This window comes from Myotis davidii, unplaced genomic scaffold (assembly GCF_000327345.1).
Source record: "Myotis davidii unplaced genomic scaffold, ASM32734v1 scaffold175, whole genome shotgun sequence".
Taxonomy (NCBI): Eukaryota; Metazoa; Chordata; class Mammalia; order Chiroptera; family Vespertilionidae; genus Myotis; species Myotis davidii.
Window position 1 is genome coordinate 3,968,380 of NW_006286972.1, and position 21,263 is coordinate 3,989,642.

Consider the following 21,263-nt stretch of genomic DNA (forward strand, 5'->3'; position numbering starts at 1 on the left):
CAAGGTCGGCCTGCAGGAGGTCAGGGCTCAGTGGTGGTGGTGAAGCAATGAGCCAAGTGCAGTAAGAGCAGGTCTGGAGGGAGCCCGCAGCCCGGGCATGTGCCCTGACCGGGAATCGACTTCTTACCTCCTGGTTCCTAGGTCGACAGTCAACCACTGAGCCGTGCCAGCCGGGCCCAAGAGTCACCATTACTGGGGAGCCAGCACTGGACATGTCAAAGGTACTGATTGAAAGGGGACTTCAGCAGAAGGTGAGTAAAGGGGTGAGGGGCCTGTTTCAGATGAGTGGAGGGTAGGAGGGCAGGGAGGCCCTGGCAAGGTTGGAGGAAGCAGACCCTGGGAGCCTCAATGCCCCGGAGACTGGCCAGATGGGGTGGGAAACATGCAGGCCCGGCACCAGGGCCCAACGTGTGGTCAGGGGAAGAATGAGTGGATATTCCTACAAAGAGCAGGTGAGAAGGCACCGCAGCCCAGGGACCCAGCCAGCGCGGCCTCCAGGGATGAAGCGAGGGCAGCGGAGATGCGGAAACAGAGGTGACTGAATACTCCTGAGGGTCGCCGTCCCTGCTGCCTGGCCAGGCCACCCGGGGCCCTGTCAGAACCCCCTCGGCTGGCTTGGGGTTCCTCCAGGGCAGTAGCTCAGGACCTCGGCTTGCAGGTGACCTCCCTGACATGGGGTCTGGCCTGGCAGATGCTGGGGGACTGCCCACCCTATGTCTTCCCTCTGGTCATCCAGAAAGAAGTGGACATGTGCCAGGCCAGCCTCTAGCCTCTCCCCACGCTGCCCCGGCCACTGCTGGTATCTGGGCTGGGCCCTGCCACCTGCCGGAGTGCAGACTGGATGCTGCCACCTGGAGCTGCAGCTGTGGGTTTCCTGAGATGCAGGCTGTGGCCCGTCCACTCCATTAGACACAACATGCAAGAATGTGCAGTAGCTGGAAGGGCATCTCAAAGGCCAAGACCTTTGGAGCATTATTTACTGAGCTGAGGGGTTTGACAGGGAAGGCCCGGGGCAGGAGGGCGAGTCACGCAGGAGGAGGGGCTGCCAGAATCCCCAGGCCCTGTGGGTCAGACAGGCCGGTAGGGTGAGGGAAGTCAGTGTTTGCAGTCGCATCAAAGATGGCACCATGGCGTTCACGCACTCGTGAGGGTTTGCAGAGCCCTCTGCTGCGGGCTTCTGGCCTCTGACCTGGCCCTGGGGAGGCATCAGGGGCGAGGCAGACACGGTCCCCACCACACCAGCACTCCTTCCACAGGGAGCGAACAATGAGTGGCACTTCGTAAGGAGGTGACGCCTGCTGTGTGTTCAAGGTGACAGGTGCTGTAGAAAAGAGAATTGCAGGTAAGGGATCAGAGTGTGAGGGACCCATTAGGTCAGGATGGGCCCTGTCCAGAGGGTAACAGCTGAGCAGAGGGAGCCAAGTAGGTACTAGAGGGAGAGCATCCCAGCAGAGGTACCGCTGGGTGAAGGCAGGAGGATGGCCATTGAAGGAGCATCGAGGGAGGCAGGCTGGGTGAGCAGAGAGGGAGGGGGAGGGGGAGTGGGAGGTGGGTCAGCTATGCAGGTGGGACATAAATGAGGACAGAGAGAGGAGGACTCCAGGGAGCTCGGGGGAAACTCCAGGTGTGCTGGAGGCTTCCAGGTGTTCCTGACTCACCATTCACTGGGGACCTGGCACTGGTGCTGGTTCAAAGGGGACTTTAGCAGAAGGTGAGTGAGGACGGGCCTGTGGAAGGGGGCTGGGCAGGCAGGTGCCCAGCTGAGTCTTCGAGAGTAGAGCCTTGCTGGAAAGAGGAGCAAGTGCTGCCTGGTCCAGAGGCCACGTTTCTGATGGCTCCTGGGATGCACCGTGATCAGCCAGGCACCACAGGGCTCAGCCTAAAATTGGGGGCCGGTGCTTTTCATAGTGACAAAGGGGGGGACAACTCTTCCTTGTCACTGACTGCATCCTGGGGACTTCCTAGCAATTCCTGCCTCGGTGAGTCCTTGTGAAAACACTTAGGGGGCATCTAGGGAGGTGGTATGACTTTCCCTTCGTAGAGGGTAAGGTCTGGTCTGGCCAAGCCGTACACCTGGGCAGCGAGCACAGCCTGCTGCCCCTCAGCCACCGAAGGACCCTGCTGGGTGACATGGGACGGCTGGCGTGGAGCTGCTTACACACCGTAAGGGTTTGGACATAGCCCGCTCGGTCATTCATCTACTCACTCCTCACCCAGCGCCATCAGGGTGCCCTCAGGTTCCAGGTCCAATGCCAGGGGCCCGGGGTCCAACTATAAACCCCCTCGGGGAAGACAGTTAAAATCTGCTCCTGGTTTCACTGCTCATTCTCCTGATTCCTAAAAAGAACGGAAAGGGTGGGGCGGCTGGGTACAGGTGCGTGTCCTCCTGGGGACACATCTGGATGGAGCCGGGGCCACCCGGTGCCTGGACCGCTGGGAGAGGAGGAGGCCTCGCCCGTTCGTCTCAGGAAACGCCTCGTTGAGCTCACCCATTGACTCCGCTTTGGATGACTTGGAACAGCGTTATTTGATTTTTTTTTTTTTTGAACCGCTAAAATACTTGTATTATTTGGGCCCACCCCAGGTGTTCCGGTAAAAGCCTCTAAAAATAAGCCAAATCACTGGCTCCCACGGCCCCGCCTCTCCACGCCGTGACTCAGCCAGGACCAGGCACTTCATCATATAAGGATGTGGAGGGCCAGCCCGCAGCTCCGCTCCCCACGTCTGTCCCGAGTCTCCCCAAAGCCAAGAGGTCGGTTACGTCGTGTGAATCTCAGGAGAACATCATGGGAGACAGGAGAGAGTCTGGACCCCGGGATGAGGCGGGCTGAGGGCAGGGGGCCGCTGCAGGCCGGTGGCAGGGCAGACGGGGGGTTCCGTGGCATCATGCTGCTGGGCAGAGCCTTATAAGGAGCTCCCTGTGCCTCTGCACCAGCTCCCAGAATAGCCTCCCGCCTTGGCCTGAGCAGGGCGCCAGGGCCGCCAGGGCCGCCAGGGCAGAGACTGGCCAGGCCCACTGGGACCGGCTTCCTTCCTCCGGCGCCTTCAGGAAAGGAAATAAGGGGAGGCATTGGCCTCTCACAGGTGCAGCCCAAGCTATTGTCTTTTCATGGCTTCATAGCTCATTTGTTTGTTTATTTTTAAAAATATATATTTTTATTGATTTCAGAGAGGAAGGGAGGGGAAGAGAGAGCTAGAAACATCAATGATGAGTCATTGATCAGCTGCCTCCTGCACGCCCCCTATTGGGGATTGGGCCTGCTTCCTGGGCATGTGCCTCATCTGGATGGAACCATGACCTCCTTCGTGGCCGATGCTCAACCACTGAGTCACGGCAGCCAGGCATCACTCATTTCTTTTTATCAGTAAATAATATTTCATTGTCTAGACCAGTGGTTCTCAACCTTGGCTGCACATTAAAATCACCTGGGAATCTTTTGAAAATCCTGATTCTTGGGCCTCATCCCCTGGCAATTCTGTTTCTTTGTGATGGGGCGAGGCCACAACATTAGTAACAAACAGAATTTCCGGAGGATGAGGCCCAGAAATCAGGATTTTAAAAAGATTCCCAGGTGATTTTAATGTGCAGCCAAGGTTGAGAACCACTGGTCGACAGACCAGTTTATTTACTTGCTCACCTACGGAAGGACATCGTGGTGGCTTCCAAGTTGGGCAGTTGTGAATAAAGCTGCTGGATCCATCCATGTGCAGGTGCTTGAGTGGACATGCATTTTCAGCTCCTGTTGCTCCCGTCCTCACCAGCACGCGGTGGTGTCCGTGTTCTGGATTGTGGCCATTCTGATAGGTGTGCGGTGGCTTCTCCTTGTTGTTTTTATTTGCATTTCTCTGGGGCATTTTTTTAATGTGCTTATTTGTCATCAGTATCTCTTCTCTGGTGAGGTGTCTGATAAGGTCTTTGGTCCATGTTTTAAATTGTCCATTTTCTCATTGCTGAGTTTTGAGCGTTCTCGTATATTTTGGACAACAGTCCTTTATCAGACACATGTCTTGCCCATATTCTCTCCCGGTTGGCAGCTTGTCTTCTCATTCTCTTGACAGCGCCTTTTGCAGAGAAGAAGTTTTAAACGTAGATGAAATTGAACGAAGCCCCGTTTATCAGTTCCTTCAGGGAGCATCTGCATATCCAAGACCGCGTAGGTTTCCTCCCGTGTTATCTTCCTGAAGTTCCGTCGTTTTGCCTTTTACGCTTACGTCTGTGATCCATTTCGAGTTCATTTCTGTGACCGTTGTGAGGTCTGTGTCTACATTTTTTTTGTCCCACCGTTTGGGGAAGAGGCCGTCTTTGCTCCTAGGTCAGAGGTCAGCCACTGCGTGTGTGGGCCTGTTCCTGGGCTCTCTGCTCTGTTCCGTTGGCCTCCTTGTCTGTTCTGCCGCCAGCACCACGGGGCCTGGATCGCTGTGGCTTTAGGGTAAGTCGGCATCAGGCAGTGCCAGCCTCCAACGTCGTTCTCCGTCACCGCGTGGCAGAACCTCGGTTATCTTCCAGAACTGCCCTGGCTCTTCTTCTACACCAGGGGTGGGCAAACTTTTTGACTCGAGGGCCACAATGGGTTCTTAAACTGGACCGGAGGGCCGGAACAAAAGCACGGATGGAGTGTTTGTGTGAACTAATACATGTTAACACTGCTGCTGGTGAAGGAGCAGAGGGGAGAGCAAGAGAACCCTCTGCTCTTTCGGCTCCGCGGGGCTGAATCCGGCCCGCGGGCCGTAGTTTGCCCACAGCTGTTCTACACTGACTGCTTCCTAGCGTCCAGTTCCATCAGAAATCGGTGGGGATTTGGCTAAGGCTGCTTCTGACATGTGTGTCAATGTGGGGGGAACAGACATCTTCACATTCGTGCGAAGGGAGGTGTATCTGAGACCCTGCTGTCCTGACCTCCCCTCCAGTGAAGGGAACAGCACACGGAGGGGTCATGCAGAGCCGTCTTTGGGGGAGGACGCGGGGCTCGTGCTCTGAGCTCACAGGGCTCTCGCCGAATCCTGTTCATGGGACATTTTGGACCCCCCGTTTGGCTGTTCTGCCTCTGTCTCTGAGCCGACCGTGTTTCTGTGGGCGACAGAGCAGCTGATCGACATCTATTTATTTTGGCCGAAAGGGTTTTTCGGGAAATGAGAAGTGGATGATGTTGTTTAGTCTTCCGTCTCTCTGCTGGCTCTGGGAACGGCCGGGGTGCCCGGCCACGAATCGGGAGTCGGGGGGCTGCCGGAAAGGGCGCTCCCGGTGTGTGGGGACTGCCATCTGGACTCAGGGCTGGTCTTTCTCCTCCAGTCTCTTAGCCAGCCCCCCCTACCCCCCCGCTGGCCGGCAGCACCCAGGGAGTCCTGTGCCCTTCTCTCTCAGCCTGGGATGCCCTCGCCACTCCCTCCCATCTGTGGGCACACTGACTGTGCTGCACCTGCAGGCGTGCGGAGGTGTGTGAGTGCCAGCATGTGTGCAGGGGTGGCTGTGGGTGAGCACGTGTGCTAGTATGTGTGCATAAGCACAGGTGCATGTGTGTTCCTGGAGTAACTCCGTCACCCAGGCCAGTGCTGGGCATGGGAGGCCAGTCCCATCTCTAAGGAGGGGCAGCCCCTCCAGTCCGTGCCCAGGGCCCACGTCACTGGTGGCCGGGACATGATGGGGGGCAGGCGGCCCTACAGGTGGGAAGTGGCTGGTTTCCCTGGAGCAGCTGTTGGGCCTCAGCCAGGTCGTTGCCCCACTTCAGGACCCATTTTCTCCCAGCGTCAGGGCAAGCAGGTGTGGGTGTAGTGCGGCCCGGGCAGGGACTCAGTGAGCCCGGGTCTGCAGCCCGGGTTTACAGTGAGCTGGGGCTCCCTGGCCCGGCCGCAGGGTCTGTGAGGAGGCAGGCGTCACAGGTCGGTCCTGGCGCCCGGCACCAGGCTCCCAATCCCCGGCCCTCCTCCAGCACCGGCCCCACCACAGCCGAGTGGTGGCTGTGGCTGCTCATGCGTGGCGGTTTTAATTTTCTGATCAGTGCTCAGAGGATTAAACGTCCAGGGAAAACAGATATTTCTGGAACTTTCAAGTCATGACTCATTATCTGCAATTAATTTTCTTGCAAAAGAGTCAGGTGAGCCTCTCTCTGGGCAGCCTGGTTGTGCCGAGGCCTGCACCCTTCCTTTTAGAGCAGTGGCTCCCAACCTGTGGGTCGCGACCCCTTTGGCAGTCGAACGACCCTTTCACAGGGTCGCCTAAGACCATCCTGCATATCAGATATTTACATGACGATTCATAACAGTAGCAACATTACAGTTATGAAGTGGCAACGCAAATAATTTCATGGTTGGGCCACAACATGAGGAACTGTATTTAAAGGGCCAGAAGGTTGAGAACCACTGTTTTAGAGGAACGTGAACAAGGGTCCCTGCGGTTCTGAGGGGTCCACCAATGTCCCAAGGTGGCCGCGACGAAGGACCACAGACTGGGGGCTTGACCAACAGAAACGTATTCCCCAGAGTTCAGGGGCTGAAAGCCCTGAATCAGGGTGTCTCAGGGCCGTGTTCCCTCCGAGGACCCAGGGGAGGTGCCTCCCTGACACTCAGTTCCTGAAGTGCATATGCACATGTGCACACATACAAGCACACAGGCTCACACACAGCCACACCTGCACACGTGCTGGCACTGACACACCTCCACACGCCTGCAGGTGCAGCACAGTCAGTGTGCCCACGGATGGGAGGGAGTGGCGAGGGCATCCCAGGCTGAGACAGAAGGCACAGGACTCCCTGGGTGCTGCTGGCCGAGGGGGAGCTGCATCCTGGGCTGGTGGCCACGCCGCTCATTCTCTGTTTGTGGTCACATGGCCCCCGCCCTGTGTGTCTGTCCTCTCTTCTCTCTTTACAAATTAAGGGCCCACCCAGCTAATCCGGATGGTCTCCTCTCCAGGAGTCTTAACCAGATCACAGATGCCCTTTCCTTATTAGGCCACATTCACGGGTTCCACGGACTGAACATGGATACGGTGTGTGTGTGTGTGTGTGTGTGTGTGCGCGCGCATGTGTGCGTGTGTGTGTGCGCGCGCATGCGCACACCTGTATCCATGTGGCCTTGATGCTGGTAGGTCACAAGCTTCTCATGAAAAGGGAAAGGAGAGGCCTGGCCAAGGCCACCTGAGGGAGGGGTCTTGACTGGAAGCTAGATTTCAGCCTCTCTGCCCACTAGGCTTCTCTCTTGGACCCCTGGCCACAGGGCAGTGGCTGGTGTATCTGCAGATGACAGCAGCCCGGTCAGCGTCCCGAGGGCCACCCACCAGCCTGGCTGCAGAGAGGCTGCCCCAAAAGGCTCAGGTCCGCAGGGCCCTTGCACGCCATGTGACACCCACTCCACATTTTGGACTCCAAGGACATGTTGCAATTCTGCAGTGTTTACAAGAGCCTCTTTCCGTCCCCCGCCACTGTAAACACACAGGCCAGCTCCGGGCCGCATAATTGCGGTTTGGGCGGACAGTTCCAACAATGCACTCCAGGCTCATGGTTATCCTCGAGGGCGCCAAGATCAGCACGGAGGGGAGCACGGCCCTTCACCAAGCTCCGCCTCTCAGCCTCCTCTGGGGGGCTGTGGGACGGTCCTTCCTGGCCCTGGGCAGTCAGCAGCAGGAAGGGATGGGGACATCAAGCCCTGATTCCACTGAGAGTGCAGCCCAGCTGGGGCTGGTGGGGTCCAATGTGTGCTTGTGAGTGTACAGATGTGTGTGTGCCAGAGTCCTTAGGGGATAGCTGGTGCACCCCTCACCACTGTATAGAAGGTGTTTCTGCTGTGTGTGCATGGAGGCATGTGTGTGCTGCGGTGTACATGCAGCATGTGTTCTTGTTGTGTGTGTTCCTGCTGTGCGTGTGCATGTGTTCCTGCTGGGTGTATTTGCATGTGTTCCTGCTGTGTGTGCATGTGTCCCTGCTGTTTTTGGTACATGTGTTCCTGCTGTGTGTGCATGTGTCCCTGCTGTTTTTGGTACATGTGTTCCTGCTGTGTGTGCATGTGTCCCTGCTGTTTTTGGTACATGTGTTCCTGCTGTGTGTGCATGTGTCCCTGCTGTTTTTGGTACATGTGTTCCTGCTGTGTGTGCATGTGTCCCTGCTGTTTTTGGTACATGTGTTCCTGCTGTGTGTGCATGTGTCCCTGCTGTTTTTGGTACATGTGTTCCTGCTGTGTGTGCATGTGTCCCTGCTGTTTTTGGTACATGTGTTCCTGCTGTGTGTGCATGTGTCCCTGCTGTTTTTGGTACATGTGTTCCTGCTGTGTGTGCATGTGTCCCTGCTGTTTTTGGTACATGTGTTCCTGCTGTGTGTGCATGTGTCCCTGCTGTTTTTGGTACATGTGTTCCTGCTGTGTGTGCATGTGTCCCTGCTGTTTTTGGTACATGTGTTCCTGCTGTGTGTGCATGTGTCCCTGCTGTTTTTGGTACATGTGTTCCTGCTGTGTGTGCATGTGTCCCTGCTGTTTTTGGTACATGTGTTCCTGCTGTGTGTGCATGTGTCCCTGCTGTTTTTGGTACATGTGTTCCTGCTGTGTGTGCATGTGTCCCTGCTGTTTTTGGTACATGTGTTCCTGCTGTGTGTGCATGTGTCCCTGCTGTTTTTGGTACATGTGTTCCTGCTGTGTGTGCATGTGTCCCTGCTGTTTTTGGTACATGTGTTCCTGCTGTGTGTGCATGTGTCCCTGCTGTTTTTGGTACATGTGTTCCTGCTGTGTGTGCATGTGTCCCTGCTGTTTTTGGTACATGTGTTCCTGCTGTGTGTGCATGTGTTCCTGCTGGTGTGTGTGCATGTGTTCCTGCTGTATGTGGGTACATGTGTTCCTGCTGTGTGTGCATGTGTCCCTGCTGTTTTTGGTACATGTGTTCCTGCTGTGTGTGCATGTGCTCCTGCTGGTGTGTGTGCATGTGTTCCTGCTGGTACGTGTGCATCTGTTCCTGCTGTATGTGTGCATGTGTTCCTGCTGTCTGTGTGCATGTGTTCCTGCTGTGTGCGTGCATGTGTTCCTGCTGTGTGTGTGCATGCGTTCCTGCTGTGTGTGTGCATGTGTTCTTGCTGTGTGTGCATGTGTTCCTGCTGGTACGTGTGCATCTGTTCCTGCTGTATGTGTGCATGTGTTCCTGCTGTCTGTGTGCATGTGTTCCTGCTGTGTGCGTGCATGTGTTCCTGCTGTGTGTGTGCATGCGTTCCTGCTGTGTGTGTGCATGTGTTCTTGCTGTGTGTGCATGTGTTCCTGCTGGTACGTGTGCATCTGTTCCTGCTGTATGTGTGCATGTGTTCCTGCTGTCTGTGTGCATGTGTTCCTGCTGTGTGCGTGCATGTGTTCCTGCTGTGTGTGTGCATGCGTTCCTGCTGTGTGTGTGCATGTGTTCTTGCTGTGTGTGCATGTGTTCCTGCTGGTACGTGTGCATCTGTTCCTGCTGTATGTGTGCATGTGTTCCTGCTGTCTGTGTGCATGTGTTCCTGCTGTGTGCGTGCATGTGTTCCTGCTGTGTGTGTGCATGCGTTCCTGCTGTGTGTGTGCATGTGTTCTTGCTGTGTGTGCATGTGTTCCTGCTGGTACGTGTGCATCTGTTCCTGCTGTATGTGTGCATGTGTTCCTGCTGTCTGTGTGCATGTGTTCCTGCTGTGTGCGTGCATGTGTTCCTGCTGTGTGTGTGCATGCGTTCCTGCTGTGTGTGTGCATGTGTTCTTGCTGTGTGTGCATGTGTTCCTGCTGGTACGTGTGCATCTGTTCCTGCTGTATGTGTGCATGTGTTCCTGCTGTCTGTGTGCATGTGTTCCTGCTGTGTGCGTGCATGTGTTCCTGCTGTGTGTGTGCATGCGTTCCTGCTGTGTGTGTGCATGTGTTCTTGCTGTGTGTGCATGTGTTCCTGCTGGTACGTGTGCATCTGTTCCTGCTGTATGTGTGCATGTGTTCCTGCTGTCTGTGTGCATGTGTTCCTGCTGTGTGCGTGCATGTGTTCCTGCTGTGTGTGTGCATGCGTTCCTGCTGTGTGTGTGCATGTGTTCTTGCTGTGTGTGCATGTGTTCCTGCTGGTACGTGTGCATCTGTTCCTGCTGTATGTGTGCATGTGTTCCTGCTGTCTGTGTGCATGTGTTCCTGCTGTGTGCGTGCATGTGTTCCTGCTGTGTGTGTGCATGCGTTCCTGCTGTGTGTGTGCATGTGTTCTTGCTGTGTGTGCATGTGTTCCTGCTGGTACGTGTGCATCTGTTCCTGCTGTATGTGTGCATGTGTTCCTGCTGTCTGTGTGCATGTGTTCCTGCTGTGTGCGTGCATGTGTTCCTGCTGTGTGTGTGCATGCGTTCCTGCTGTGTGTGTGCATGTGTTCTTGCTGTGTGTGCATGTGTTCCTGCTGGTACGTGTGCATCTGTTCCTGCTGTATGTGTGCATGTGTTCCTGCTGTCTGTGTGCATGTGTTCCTGCTGTGTGCGTGCATGTGTTCCTGCTGTGTGTGTGCATGCGTTCCTGCTGTGTGTGTGCATGTGTTCTTGCTGTGTGTGCATGTGTTCCTGCTGGTACGTGTGCATCTGTTCCTGCTGTATGTGTGCATGTGTTCCTGCTGTCTGTGTGCATGTGTTCCTGCTGTGTGCGTGCATGTGTTCCTGCTGTGTGTGTGCATGCGTTCCTGCTGTGTGTGTGCATGTGTTCCTGCTGTGTGTGCATGTGTTCCTGCTGGTATGTGTGCATGTGTTCCTGCTGTATGTGTGCATGTGTTCCTGCTGTGTGTGTTCCTGCTATGTGTGTGCATGTGTTCCTGCTGTGTGTGCATGTGTTCCTGCTGTGTGTGTGCATGTGTTCCTGCTGTTTTTGGTACATGTGTACCTGCTGTGTGGGTTCATGCAAGCATGTGTGAACTTATGCCCCCGCTTTGGGACTCACCCCCTCTGGAGCTCGGTGGGCGGTGGCAGTGGCAGACTCCACCGATAGCAGGAGGGGCACAGAGCCTTGTCCTCTCTGCCCCTGCCCGCCATGAGGCCATAGGGGACCCCCACACAGATCCCCACTGGCCTGCATTTCCTCACCTTTCATTTCCAACTCGGAGCCTGGGACTCGGCCACAGCTAATTTAAAGTATCCACTTCCAATTGTCCAACAGCTCCGAGCAGCCATCACAATTACCATGTTTATGACTATCTTGGGCCTGGGAATTTTCTGCTGGGAAGAAAGTGGCCCTTGACTGCCGCCAGTGTCCTGGGCTCCCCTGCAGGTCCAGGGACAGGGCTCGGCCTGAGGCCTGACGAGGCCTCAGACACTGATGTGACAAGGGGGTAGAACTCTCATCCCCGGGGCAGCCAGGCGGCCAGACGCCTGTCCATTCAGCCTCACTGCTTGGCTGCAGCTGTCCCAGCGCACAAAGGGGCCTTGTTCACACCCACCATGTGCTTCCAGCCTCACTCCCGACCCCTCTCTGGACATGATTAGGTGTGGGAACTATTTCCCCTGGGGCTGCCTTTGACCTTTGCCATTCATCTCAGAGGAGGCATCTGGACTGAAGGGGCCTCCCCCGCCTCCCCCCAGTTCGCTCCCTGCAGCTGGATCAGGAGCAGGCGGCCCTGGCACCCCTGCTAGCCAAGCAGGTGGTGGGTCGGCCTTCCTTCCACGTCAGCACGGGAAGGGCTGGTCTGGGGGTGGGGGGTGAGAGAGCAGGAGGAACAGGGAGCCTCCAGCCTCCCCTCCTCTGTTGCTGAGCCTGACCATGGGCTGCCCCAGGACCAGCAGAACTTGCCCCCTTGAACCCAGAGATGGTGTAGAGTGAGGCCCCCATCTTCCACATGAGGGTGTCTAGTTAGAAGACACCCGCCCTCCTTCCCACACAAGCAGATGGGAGAAGGGGGTGTTGCTGAGTAACTGGCAAATGTTTGGGGACTAAAGGCAGCCCAGTGTCTGGTGGTCTCCCTGGCAGAGGTAGGAAGTCCACACATCAAAGAGGGGCCTGAATGTACTGAGGGTTGGGTGTGGAGCATAGCAGGGGTGGGGGGTGGGGAGGAGAGCGGGGGAGGAGTAAGGTCATGAAATGCTTGAAAACATTGGTGCATATTGAAGAGACACAAAACCAGCCAGAAGGGCTCCCGCTGCACAAATTCGAGCATCAACATAAACTAAGTAAGGGCATAAACTGGGACTGTGTGAGGCTCTATTGACATAAAGAAATGTGATAAATGGGGAAAAGAGAGAGCTCTTCCTCACATAGAATTCCAACCGATAAGTCATGGGAATAGAAGTCATTATGTACTTGTCAGCCATCACAGTGACCATTAACTGAGGCAATGAGACCCCAGGAAATGCTAGTTAGAGAAAGGGGAACGAACGGAACCCCATAAAATGTGTACAAACTGCAACTAGCGCTAACATTCCAGAGGAGACCCCTGCAGACCCTCCTTCATCAGACGGCCAAGGTCAGCTCCTCCGGGGGTGGACTCTGGGACAGGCCATGTCCGATGAGTGGCAATTCCTGGTCAGGGCATCTGGGACCAATCAGACAAACCCAAACTGGGCACATTTCACTCTTCGATGAAACAGTCACGACAGTCAGGAAAGACTGAGGAATGTTCCAGGCTTCGGGGGATATGGAGACACGGCAACGGGTGGCATGTGACCCTGGATAGCATATCTTGCTGTCAAGTACATGATTCGGACAATTGGCAAAACTCGAATAGGCCCTTGGCTGATGCATATGCAGGTATTCTCTGTGCTCTTTACTCTTGCAACTTTTCAAAGTTTGAAATAAAAAATTTTTAAAAAGCAATTCCTCGTGTGGCTGGTTTCCGCTCTCTCCTCGCAGCTGCTGTCACCTGGAGGTGCTGGCTGGCACCTGCCTGTCGTCAGGGCCCCCAGGGAGGTGGGGCTGGAACCCCACCCCAGGCCTCTGCCGACCTGGCACAGACAGAGCCACAGCTTGGGACCCTAGATCTATGGGTGGCTGGTGGGAGGCCAGCACCCGCCGCGCTCACCCAGGTCCCATCTGAGGGGTGGGCAGAGCACGGGAAACTGAGTCAGCCCCACCATGAGCCTCTTCTGCGCCCTTCCTCCCACTCATGAAAGCCCACGTGAGCACCCACCTGGGGCCCTGCTCCCCCCAGGCTCTAGGCGCTGCTGGGTTTTAGCCCCGACATTGCGCCCTGCACTAGAGGCCGCCCTGCCCACCAGGGCTGGGTTCTGGCTCCCAGGTCCACACCTAAAGACCAGGGGGATGCATGGGCCACAGTCCACAGGCCACCTGCCACTGGCCTTCGTCACACAGCTCAGCTGAGCCAGATGATGGAGGAGGGCCCAGGGTCACTGGTACCCCAACTCCCTGGACCCAGGGGCTCATGGGCTGGATGTGGGGTGGCCTCAGAGCTCCAGGGGGCCCCTAACCCACTTCACTAGGTTCCTGTTTCCCTGGTGGTCAGATTCTTCCAAGGCACTTCTTTAAAATATCTATAATAATAAAAGGGTAATATGCTAATTAGACTGGATGTCCTTCTGGGCGACCTTCCGGATGAAGCCAGGGCTTCGAGGGAAGCCTGGGTCCTGGGTGCCTGCCGGTGGCCGGAGGGAAGCCAGGGCCTGGGGTGCCAGAGGGGAGCTGGTGAACCATGATCTCGGTTTGATTGGTCGACACTCAACCATTGAGCCACATGGCTAGGCAAGGCAAGGCACTTCTTAAAAATCCACACTCCCAGACCCCTGGCCCAGAATCACTGGGGGGTGGGCAGGAGGTTAGGTGGGCCCCACCTGGGGAGGTGGGACCCGAGTGGTTAGCGCCTCCTCCTCCTCTCTTGGGAAGTCCTGGTCCTACTTGTCTGTCAAGTCCGCTGTGACAGGGTCCAAGCCCACTCGCTCACTCCCTGAACCACAGACCCCCAACCCCAGCAGAGCCTGGCCTTGGCCTGAGCTCTGTTCACCTTCTGCCTCCTGGAGGTGGCACGTCTCCTGTCCTGGGCCCCCTCTGGGCGTGGCGCTTCAGCCGCCCTGCCCACAAGAGGCGCTGCCCTAGGAGTCCCCTCTGTCCTCGGCCCAAGCTGTGGGTCTGTGCCAGGAAAGGCCCCAAGGGACAGTTCACAGATGCCTGTGACCAGCACCACGGGCCCTTCTGATTTCTGTAATCCAGGTGGTGGTTCTGCCCATCTCATTCTGTCCTTATTTCAGCAAATACAGTGGGGCCTTGACTTACGAGTGTCCCGACTAACAAGTTTTTCGAGATACGAGCTGCCTCTCGGTCGATTTTTTGCTTTGAGTTGCGAGCTAAAATTCGGGTTAGGAGCCAGCTGCAGACACCCCACCGCTAGTTGGCGCAGCGAACGTCACAGTGAATGGCACAACATCAGCCCAGAATCACATATCTGACTCGTTCGCTTTAATGATTTGATATATGAGTAATTTGAGTTATGAGCTCTGTCACGGAACGAATTAAACTCGTAAGTCAAGGCCCCACTGTAGTGGCCAAGCACCTTTTGGGAAAGGGCAGTCAGCGGGGCCTGTCCCAGCACAGCAGGCTGGCCTGACCCTCCCGGGGGCGCCTGCTCCTGAGCCGTGAGCCAGCCTGGGGCGCGGTACCCGGCCCTCACAGACAGCCCTGCCTCCCCCGCTGCTGGCCAAGACCAGGGACAGGCGGAAAAGCCATTCAGCCTCTGGACTCCACACAGATGCTAACGGGTTCCCCACACGCGGGCCCTGGAGGCTGCAGCTGGCTCTGTCACAGGCCCTGTCAGAGCGGCAATAACGATGATAACTGTCTCCCTTCAGAGGCCGGAAGGGCCGGTCCCGGCTCCAGGGTGTGAGGCTAGTGTTTGGGACAGTCCCCGCGGCCACATTATGGCACCCGGGCAAGGCTGGGGGACAGCTCCCTGCCTGCCTGCCGAAGGCCGGCCACTTCCTCTGCGTGGGAGGGTGGCGGCTTCCAAGATGACTTTTGGGATAAAACCACCTACAAGTGCTTCCAGCTCCCCCGTCTGCCCCCCTCTTCTGGCTGTTGGGAAGGTGAGCTTCAAAACTGCAGCTTCTCCACCGAAATATGTAACTGCTCAGCGCAGCAGCGCTGCTGGGACTCATTACAAAACCATTCATTTGACTTCATGTCAACACCCACACTCCCACCCGTCCTGGCCCATCTGTCTTACCTGCATCACCCCCTGCCCCTTCCCCGTCCGAGCACATCCAACCCTTCTCCACGGGAAACTCCAGTGGCCAGAGCAGGCCCCCAACAGCCCAGTGACAGCCCTGAGGCAGGACTCGAGGTGCCGGGCACACGCTGGGTTGACGGTGCCAGCCCTGCTCTGCTGCGCTGTCCGTAGTGTGGGCCCGAGCTGCCTGGCCAGTTGGGGTCACGGACCTGAGGCTGGTCAGAGGAGCCTGGTTCCTTGGGGAGAGCCAGTGTCGTGGCCCCGGGGCACTTGGCTGACACCGTGACCCAGAACGGCAGGCAGCACGAGCAGCACCCGCGGCGATCCGGTCCGGGCTACGCTAGGCTGCTCGGCACCGCAGGGTCCCAAGAAGGGTGCACTGCGGCTGTCTGGCCTCGGCAGCTTTGTCCCAGGAGGGCCACAGGCAAACAGGGGTCAGGGAGGGGGTCAGGCTACCCTCCCACCAACCACAGGCTGGGCTCCCGCTGCCACAGGCCCTGTACCTGTGTTCATGGTGCCTGCTGGGGTGGTGACCACCTGGGCCAGGCCACATGCCCCTGAAGGTCAGCACTGTCTGGCCTCCGCCATCAGCTGCCTTTGGGCATCCTCAGGAAACCAGGCCAGGCCTGACCGGGGCCCTGACTTCCAGGCCGGCTCCTGGCAGGACCCAGAGGAAGACATTCCAATTGGCCAGCCAGACTTGGGTGCAGTGTCTGCCAGGAGGACACTGAGGTCTGCGAGTGGGCATAGTGACGCCAGGAAGAGCAGGCAGGTGCTGGCAGGGAGGCAGGCACGGTGGGCGAGAGGCCGGGGCGAGGCAGCATCTCCTAACCTCCTTTGGGTGCCGTGACCCGGGGAGAGAGGCCCCGCCCAGGCTGCTGTGCAGAGGGAAGAAGACATGCTCTGGGCAGCGCCCGGCCTGGGGGAAGCGGCCCAAGTGCGACCCCCACCAGGCCGCTCCTGCAGGGCAGAGCGAGAGGGTCCCTGGGAGGCAGGTCCCACAAGTCCTGCTGGGTGGATACTCGGGCCAGGCTATTCCCTCCCCCGTTTTCAACAACATCTATGGAGGCCTTAGCATGTGACACGAGAGGGCGGCCACAGGAAAGAGACCAATGTGAGGGGACAAAGACGCCCCCAACCCAAAAAGCAAACCCAGCACAGGGGCCAAGGGAACTATGGCGTGCAGGTGGGTGAAGTCACAGGATTTCCCAGATTTGAAAGGTGGGGGTGGCCACTGGCCTGGGCCAGGGCAGCAGGGGTGGCCGGTAGGACAGGAGGGACAGCACAGAGAGGGCGGCACAGGGCTCCCTCCCGCCCCCCGCCCCTTCAGGCAGCACCTTGTGTCGATTACTTTGGTTTAGGCTGCTAAGTACTTCAGGGACTTCAGGGTGCACTTGTACTGGGGGATGAACCAGTCGGGGAGGGTCAGTTGATGAGGGACTGGTGGAGGGGTTGGGACCTGGGGCAGGTATGGGGGCGGGTGAGGCCTGGGACAGGGCTCAGTGTCCTTGACAGCTGTTCTGAGATCCCCCAGAGCCAGGGGCTCCCTGAGAAGGAAGCAAGGCGATGAGGATGAGGATGAATTTGGGCCAAGGACAGGGGTTGCCTGCATGAGGCACAGATGGAGGGGGCCTCAGGGGACACCATCCTGGGACAGGGGCTGGTTAGGCGCCTGGGCGGGTGGGGGTGGGAGGTTGAATTCAGGGCCAGAGGAGGTTCCCAGGACCCTGACCATCCCTCAGCCACCAGCCCAGCGCCTGCTGGCTTTCAAAGGAATGCTTCTGATGTTCTCATGACCTGGGCTTTCCCAGTTCCGTGAGATTAAGATAGAGAGCTGCGGTTTGCAGTAAGCTGTCCAGTTACAGGACGGACATTCCATCCTGCATTTTGATGGGCCGATTCTCACAGGCCTCCAGGGGCTGGGATGAACCGCTGCTCTGGGAAATCTCTCCCAGACCTGGACCGTCCCTCCGGGACCCGCCGGGGGATGGGCGGTGACGGTGCAGGCATCAATGCTGGGCCCACACTTCCCAGGGGCCCGGGGCCCAGCTGTCTGCCTCCGGAAACTTCTTGCCTCAGAAAACATGCTCCTTGACCAGTGCACACTGGGCTGGGGTCAGGGCTAGAAGGGCCTGATTATTTCACCAATTTTTTTGTATCTGTGAAACCAGTGATTTCTGATGCCCACCTAATTCTAGCATCTCTGCCACCCGTCGTCTATGGCAGCACCATACGTATGACTCCAGGGCTCCCTGGTGCCTCCGGCTCTGTGCCAACGCGTCCTTCTAGAAGTGTGTTCTGCCAACTTACGTGGCTGCCCCCATGAGCAGTGAGTGCCCACATGTGGAAAGCAGAAAGAGAGGCGAAGAAAGAGAGAGAGAGAGAGAGAGAGAGAGAGAGAGAGAGAGAGAGGTGAGGGGAAAGGAGGAAGGGGTGAGGTGAGGAGAAGATGATATAATAATAGGGACACTGAGAGCCAGGGAGCGTCAGAGGGCCCTGGTTCACTTGTCTCCCCTCTGAACTCCAGCCCATTCTGCTCTTAGCTCGAGCTCCTGGGAGTTCAGTTCTGTCCTTGTGGCCCAAGGGTCCCCACCAACATAGGGGGTGCCCACCTCCAAGGGGCCACGGAGGCCTGAAGAGCCACCGCACGTGGGCAGCAGCCCTTGGTCCCTGGGCAGGCCTTCAGCCCATGTTGGCTTTCATCATTGTGCTTCAGTATTCGACGTTTGACACGGATTCCATTTGACTGTGAAATCGCTCACCATCCCACGTCCTCAGTGATGCTCTGGGCTCTGGTTCTGAGCCCCTTTGGAGATACTGGCCCAGATGTGACTCCCTGGTCTGAAGGTTCGCATGCAGAGCCCGGCCCGCCTTCTCCGGCTACGACTCTGCTCCGGCGGCTTTGCCAGGAGGGTGTTCTCTCTCCACAGCCTGCAAACCTGCGTCAGCCCTGCACGCTGGCCACAGCTGAGCCCACGCTCACACGCTCTCTCACCCTCGGAGACATTGTCTGCAGCAGGGCTCGCAGCACGTTAATGTCACCCCTTAGCTAGGTGTCTCTCAGATTCTGAACTGGGGTTGGCCGATGCCACACGGCCATTCGTCTCTCCTGATATGACTCTTTCTCAGCACATATCCCAGTGGTGGGATCACACAAACACACACACACACACACACACACACACACACACACTGATGAGGACATGCGGTTTATAACAGGGACATAATTACCCTAAATAAAGGCACTGACAAACAGAATCCAATGCATTGGGGGCAAGCAAAGCTCAGCTCAGGAATGCAAGGATGAATCAACAATATAAAATCTGTGGGTACAGTTCGCTACATTAAGAGATTAAAGACTGAGAAAAAAAAAGAGATTAAAGAGAGGAAAATCCCTGATCATCTCGGAAGACAGTCAGCCCCCCCCCAAAAGCACCTGTAACATATAATACTGACTACTGAGTTTGACGCACACCCACCAGACCTTCAGGAAGCTCAGAATGGCAGGAAAATTCCTTAGCCTCCAACGAGCATTGCACTTCATACATTAGAAGAGGGGTCAGCGAACTTCTGCAAAGGGTCAGATAGCAAATATTTTAGTTTTTCCGGCCATATGGTCTCTGTCCCCAACTACTTAACACTGATGCCACAGTATGAAAGCAGCCAATCAGAAAACATGTAAACGAACAGGCCTGGCTGCCTGCCAATAAAACTTTATTTACAAAGAGAGACCACTGTGGGCAGGGTTTGGCTCCCAGCCATGGTTTGCTGACCCTGCATTAGAGCCATTCACAGTATAGTCAGAAACAAGAGAATGATGCCTGATTTTATATTTGAATCCTAGCGCATGTAATAATACAAGGAAATATATGTGAAGTACAAATACTGTAAAGGCAGAGGTAAAAATATAATTATTTGCATAATTATATGACTATTTGTCTAGGAAATCTAAAATAATCAACTGGCACACCATTCAAATTAAAAGTGGCCGATTCTAGGGTCAACACACAAATATAATAGCACTTATTAAAGCAGCAATATTTTATATAATAAAAAGCCTAATATGCTAAGTGTCTGGCCGACCGGTTGGCCGTTCATCCAATCAAAGCGTGATATGCTAATGATATAGTAAGGCTGCTCAACGGCTTGCTATCACGTGCACTGACCACCAGGGAACAGACAGTTGACCAGTAGGTTAGCTTGCTGCTGGGGTCTGGCAGATTGGGACTGAATGAGACAGGCTGGACATGCCCTGGAACTTTTTTGTGGTCCCTCCCCAGCTGGCCAACCTCCCACGTCCCTCCCCAACCCCGATTGTGCACCGGTAGGGTCCCTTGGCCTGGCCTGCACCTTCTCACAATCTGGGACCCCTCAGGGGATGTCAGAGAGCCAGTTTCAGCCCGATCCTCCTGGCCAGGCTGAGGAACCCCACTGGTGCACGAATTTGTGCACTGGGCCTCTAGTATAATGTTTCATAAGCAAAAGTGCCTCATTCATGACAGCAGTAAAACCCAGAAATAAATGAAGAAATAAATGACTGTGACATAACAGAAAACTAGAAAACTTTGCTGAAGTTTAAATAAGTCCACATACAGAACCACCTGGGAGCCAGACCAGATCACATCGACGTTAGCTTCCCAAGTGTGCCCACATACTCGGTGCAAATCTGATAAAATTCCCAACAGGACTGGCTACAAGCAATGGATTCTAAACTTTATATGGAGAAGAAAGTGTGCAAGCTCAGCTGAGAAATGCTTTTAAAAGGACGTGGAGAAGGGATTTGCCGTAAAGCCATCATAACCAAGCACCACTGGTGCGCAGAAATTGACAAAGAGGTGTGAGGGTCAGGACTGGAACACCAGAGATGGCACCATATATTTGAGGGAATTTAATTAATGATGAAAGTAGCAACTCCTATCAGTGGAGAAAGGATACCCTTTTCAATAAATGATGATGTGACAACTGGCTGTGCACTTGAAAAATAACACATTCCACCCACCAACACACACTCTCCCTTCCACGCAGCGGCAGCTTCTCCCCCAGCCCCAGAGTCAGGCTGGCTGCTCCCCACTCACAGGCGAGGACAGAGTCCCCAGCCATGCCTGCTGGGGGAGTTGCAACTCAGCTACAATGTATTTGGCTGTGGAGAATCTGGATAAAGGACCCTCCACCCCTTTCTGGGTCCTCATGGGCTGGATCTAAACGTCCCCCCTCTCCGCCCCCCGGAGGTCCATCCTCTGCAGTTTTGGAGACTCCTCTGGAAGAATTTGCATTCCTGGCCAGATACAGACCCCAGAGCAAAGAGGGCAGGGGTCATGTGGAGCCATTACCCACTTGAGGTCTCCTTTTGAATCAGCCCAGGTCCCTGAACATCATTCCACGAAGGGACATCCCCCCGCCCCAACCCTATCTGTTTGTGGTTCTGTTGATGCTATCATCTGAGAGGGCTGAGCTGAGTCCTTGAAACCGGCTCTCCAAACATAAACGAACAGCCCGTTTAATGAAACACAGTGCGCACCCTTTGACATTTTCGTGTTGACCTCAGATTCTCAGCCCATCCTCCTCTCCTCCCTTCCCCACCCCAACCCCCATCCCCACCTCAAGCGTTGTGACCGCTCATCAGGTCTCCCTAAGGATGGATGCCCTTTCCCTCTCCTCCTCTGCTGCCCCGCCCTCAACTCCCCAGAGTCACCTCCAGGTCGACTGGAAGGTGTTGGTGAATGTGGCTGCAACCTAGGGACAGCTGAGCAGCAGGAGCAATGGGCTCCCCTGGGAACAAGGTCTGCTCCCCTCTCTGAAGAGGACCCCCCCAACACACACCCCCCAGCTCTGCAGGTGTTTGTCCTACCCTCCTTTCCTGTACTCTGCTTCAGACTCAGCCATCCCTACTGTGGAACCCCAGCTTCCAGAAGAATCTCTGTGTCTCTTCAGAGACTCCTGGGCTCAGTTTTTCCCATGTCTCTCCCACCCCAAGGTTGGGGTCCGGGTGCCCTGGAACTTCTGAGTCTGGTGGGGATAGATGAGACCCCAGAGCCCATCACCGGCTTTAACAGGGATGACCCCACAACTCACAGACCGCAGCTGCCTGGACCCCAGGCCAAATGGGTGAGGGTCCCGCTGCTCCTCTTTGGTGAAACTGGGCCAGGATAGGGAGAAGTAGAC

At 56.1% G+C, this 21,263-nt stretch overlaps 1 long non-coding RNA gene across 1 annotated transcript; it reads right to left on the bottom strand.

Annotated features, from left to right (window-relative positions):
* Nucleotides 1–940: 940 nt before the first annotated feature.
* LOC102756839 lies at nt 941–20,366 on the bottom strand. Its single transcript, XR_001513009.1, has 3 exons — nt 19,703–20,366; nt 18,558–18,671; nt 941–1,321 (listed from the first exon to the last, which is right to left on the bottom strand). It is a non-coding gene; the product is annotated as an uncharacterized LOC102756839 (long non-coding RNA).
* Between the last annotated feature and the right edge of the window lie 897 nt (nt 20,367–21,263).